Genomic DNA, 5,000 nt, shown 5'->3' with positions numbered 1-5,000 from the left:
GTCCGTATCGATTAGGCCACTGAGCCGCAGTATTTACCACCATCAAGACAGATACAGTTTATATACATCAGGCGGCTAAAGTGGCCCTCAAGATCCCCTTTAATTGGCCCTCAAGATCCTCTTTAATTGATTTTTCATTGCCACGCTTTCCAGAACAGCATTCTAAAGGAGATCAGAGTGGGGAGGGCAGCCATTGGCCGTGACAAGATTGCCTCCGCCTCTCCTAATTGGTCATTAAGAAACACTATTTACTCAATCACTTCCAGAGGCATCCAGCAAGCACTACGCAAGGAGATGGAGTTTACTGATAGAAATGGTCATTACAGGTGCACTTTGTAATATTTTAATCATTGTCCTACACAGTGCAACGTTAAGAAACACTATTTTCTCAATCACTTCCAGAGGCATCCAGCAAGGAGATGGAGAGGATAGAGATAACATTTAAAGGGACACTGTGTAATGTTTTCAGCAGTTTCCTTCCAGAATTCATGCTGCCCATTCACAAATGTTAGTTGTTTTATGAGTACTTACCCGTACCATCACCATCAGATTCTAAGTTTTCATTATGACTGGGAAAGTTGCACTTTTCATACATGAAAAGATGAATCTTCACCATGTCCGCCATTTTGAATTTCCACAACAGTGACATTTTTAGCTGCAAAACCTTCGGTACAGTACTTAAGTCATACTAGTAAATATTAGTTTTTTTTATTAGAATAATGGATGCAAAAAAGCATTATAAAGAATTAATAAATAATTAACTATTGATGAACAAAACATTAACAAACGTTTGTAAATGATTAGGAAATGTAAACAAATGCTTGTAAATGAGTAGGAAATGCTATGTTAATATTTCATATTTATCAAACATTTACAAGTTGCTTGTAAATGAATAAAATAGTGTGTTATAAGGTGTGTAAAATCTTGAATATATCATTTGTAGATATTTTATAAAGCATTAATAAAGCTTAGTTAATAATAAAAACATTTGTTAATGTTTTATTCATCATTAGTTAATTATTTACTGAGTCTTTACTAAGGAACATTATTATAAAGTGTTACCAATACATTTTTATTAAATATTCATGAAAATATCACATTTGGCAATAGGCAGCACAGATTCAGTACTGGTCACCATCCTACACAGTGCACCTTGAAGAAACACTTTGGGTAGTTGGGTTGGGTTGGGTTGTTGTTCGTGACCCCCCTTCAGTACCTCTGTGAGCCCCACTTGTAGTCCCAACCCCCAGCTTATGAACCACCGGCCTATTGTGTGTTGGCTACCCAGTTTGTAAAAAAGTCAGTGTAATAAAAACTCTGTGATTTCTGGACCACAGCAGACCTGCTCCCCTACTGCAGCCCCCCTCTGTAGTTGTGATATTAATAGCAGACACAGCCCACACGGCTCTGATGTGGTGCAAATGAGTGGGAGGAGACAACGCTCCCTCCTAATCCTGTGCTGTCTGGCCTTTCTCAGGAAATGTTACAGGGAACTACATGTACAGAGATATTGGTTTGTGTGAATATATTTATTCCAGTAAAACAGTAGCTGAAAACCATAAATTGCCATATAAATTAAAATCATACATAATGACTTGTTTTTCAGTTTGTTTGTTTGTTTGAACAATAGAGAGCAGCTGTGGCCTAAAGGGAATCCCACCTTTACCTCCCCCTACTGCTCCTGAAGTGGCTGAAGTGCCCTTTACTGTAGCAAGGCACCTAACGGCACATTGCTCCAGGGACTGTAACCAATACCCTGTAAATAACTGTAGGTTGCTGTGGATGAAAGCACCAGCTAAGTGCAATGTAATAGGTGACAGTCAGGGTTTTATATTGCTATTATTTTGATTATTACTTAGACACAGCTGTTATTGACTTAAATATGGTACAGTTATTAAAATGATATTGAAATAAGTGAAATGAAGGGAAAAAGGGTGTAAAAAGTTGGATATTTGGACTTTGAGTGTGTGTGTGTGTGTGTGTGTGTGTGTGTGTGTGTGTGTGTGTGCGTGTGTGTGTGTGTGTGTGTGTGTGTGTGTGTGTGTGTGTGTGTGTGTGTGTGTGTGTGTGTGTGTGTGTGTGTGTGTGTGCATGCATGCGCTATTGCGCTTGTGTGTGCTTGCATGTTTGTGTGTGTGTGTGTGTGTGTGTGTGCAACTGCACATGTGTGTGTATGTGTGTGTTTGCACAAGCTTGTGTGTGTGTGTGTGTGTGTGTGTGTGTGTGTGTGTGTGTGTGTGTGTGTGTGTGTGTGTGTGTGTGTGTGTGTGTGTGTGTGTGTGTGTGCTTTTTTGTTGAAAGGGAGACCAATTGAGAGAGGGCAGTGGAGAATTGGCTGGAGTGCACGTGTACTTGATAGACTGCAAACTTGCTGGTGCGGAGCGGTGTGTGTGTGTGTGTGTGTGTGTGTGTGTGTGTGTGTGTGTGTGTGTGTGTGTGTGTGTGTGCGTGTGCGTGTGCGTGTGTGTGGTGTGGAGCTTGATGTACGCTGCACTGGGATATGATTTTATTATGGGATTAAATTAGATGGAGAGGAGAGGAGATGTGGAGAGGGGGAGTGGAGGAGGAGAGGAGAGGAGATGAGAGGAGGAGGGGAGAAGAAGGAGATGAGAGGAGGAGAGGGGAGGAGAGGAGAGGAGAGGAGAGGAAAAGGGGCAGGAGGGAGAGGAGGAGGAGAAGTGGGAGGAGGGGAGAAGGAGATGAGAGGAGGGGAGAAGAGGAGATGAGAGGAGATGGGGGAGTGGATGAAGGAGGAGAGGGGAGAGGAGAAGGAGAGGAGAGGAATGGATGAGAGGAGAAAGGGAGAGGGGGAGAAGGAGATGAGAGGAGGAGGGCGAGAAGGAGAGGAGTGGAGGAGGGAAGAGGAATGTAGGAGAGGAGAAGGAGATGAGAGGAGGAGAGGAGAGGAGTGGAGAGGAGAGGAGTGGAGAGGAGAGGAGGTGAGAGGAGAAGGAGGAGAGACATGGAGAGGAGAGGAGGAGGCAGAGGAGGTGAGGGGGTGAGGGGAGAGGAGAGGAGAGGAGAGGGGGAGTGGAGGACAGGAGAGAGGAGGAAGGAGGAGGAAGGGAGAGGAGGAGGAGAAGAGAAGGAGATGAGGAGAGAAGAGGAGAGGGGGAGTAGAGAAGAGGAGAGGGGGAGTGGAGAGAGGAGAGAAGAGTGGAGGAGAGCAGACGAGAGGAGGGGAGAGGGGAGGAGTGGAGAGGAGAAGGAGATGAGAGAACAATAGAGGAGAGGAGAAGGAGATGGTAGGAGGAGAGGGGGAGTGGAGGACAGGAGAGATGAGGAAGCAGGAGGGCAAGGGAGAGGAGGAGGAGAGAAGGAGATAGAGGAGAGAAGAGGATGAGAGGGGAGAAGAGAAGAGGAGAGGGGGAGTGGAGAGAGGAGACAAGAGTGGAGGAGAGCAGATGAGAGGAGGGGAGAAGAGGAGATGAGAGGAGGAGGAGAGGAGAGGAGAGGGAGAGTGGAGAAGAAGGAGATGAGAGGAGGAGGAGAGGAGAGGAGATGAGAGGAGGAGGAGAGGAGAGGAGAGAAGAGATGAGGGAAGAGAGGGAGACAGAGGGGAGGAGAGGAGAGGAGAGGAGAGGAAAAGGGGCAGGAGGGAGAGGAGGAGGAGAAGTGGGAGGAGGGGAGAAGGAGATGAGAGGAGGGGAGAAGAGGAGATGAGAGGAGGAGGAGAGGGGAACAGAGGGGAGAAGAGAAGAATAGAGGAGAGGAGAGTGGAGAAGATGAGGAGAGGAGAGAACAGGAGTGGAGGAGAGAAGAGATGAGAGGACAGAGGAGAGGAGAGGAGATGGGAGGAGGAGGGGAACAATAGTGGAGTGGAGGGGTGTATAGATGAGAGGAGAGGTGGATAGAGGAGAGGAGAGAAGGGGAGAGGAGCAAGATCCTATTTGTAGACACATCTCAACTCTCTGAGCCAAGGGAATAGACAAAAGAGAGAAATTAGTTTCTCCTTACTTTACTCTTTACTTCTTTTATCCTTTTCTTTTTTCTTTTTCTTTTTTGTACATTTTTCGTTGGTTGGTGCTGGGATTACACTGATTGCACACCGTGTTGATTTTCTTCCACAAAGAATAAAATGAAAGAAATAAAGGAAAAAGAAACAATGAATAAACTGAAAGAATGAAAGAAACGAACGAACAAATGAATGAATACAGTATATGAATGAATAAATGATTAAATGGGTATCTGCTCTGACATAACCAAACTTCTTATGTGTACAACAGATGAACTTAGAGAGATACAGGGGGTGCTGTGCGCTAGGCCCCTAGCTTATGGGCTTGTGTAACGGAGGCCAGCTAGCAGAGTGTGGCGTGGAATGTTAGTAAACCTCCCTTCTGAAACCTCATAGAGTATCAGTAATGCTGAGCTATCGGGCTGGTCCTTTAGCTCAGTGGTATCATGCTGTACATCCCATACCTAAACTGGTTATGTGACGCTATTCCGACATGTCGCTATTCCGACGTTAATGTCTATTGTCGGAATACCGACACGTTTTCCACCGTCTGTCGCTATTCCTACATGCCGCTATTCCTACATGCGCTATTCCGACATCCCTAACCCTAACCCTAACCCCTACAAAGTGTCGGAATAGCGCTATGTCGGAATAGCGATTGCCCCCCGGAGCGTTGACTAGGACAGTGTTTCTCAACAGAGGTGCCGGGGCACCCTGGGGTACTGCAGGCCCCCCTCAGGGGTGCCGCGGAAACGTGGCTGATGAATAGATTATGTAATATAATACATATTTGTCTAAATTGATGACTTAATGTTAGTCAGTGGAATCTTCCATCTGCCATTTACGCACAATAAAGTAAATATAGGTCGCCCCAGTCAGCTGCAACTTCGAACCTAGGTCGTGTGACGTCTCCAAATGTGTTACTTTTCTAAGCTTGTGTGGTATCGGATGCGCTACGGCTTGTTGGTTTGGGGTGCCTTGAAATTTCTCATGAATTGAAAGGGTAACTCTCCTAAAAAAAAGGTTGAGAAACACTGGACTAGGA

General features: G+C 45.5%; 1 protein-coding gene across 1 annotated transcript in view; it reads left to right on the top strand.

Moving 5' to 3' along the window:
- Positions 1–5,000, top strand: part of esrrb (estrogen-related receptor beta) — a 58,957-nt gene that overhangs the window by 44,437 nt on the left and 9,520 nt on the right. The window lies entirely within an intron of this gene.

The sequence above is a fragment of the Engraulis encrasicolus genome, chromosome 19, assembly GCF_034702125.1.
Source record: "Engraulis encrasicolus isolate BLACKSEA-1 chromosome 19, IST_EnEncr_1.0, whole genome shotgun sequence".
In the NCBI taxonomy this organism is placed as follows: domain Eukaryota; kingdom Metazoa; phylum Chordata; class Actinopteri; order Clupeiformes; family Engraulidae; genus Engraulis; species Engraulis encrasicolus.
The sequence above is the reverse complement of the archived record's forward strand: the minus strand, read 5'-3'. Positions and strand labels throughout refer to the sequence as shown.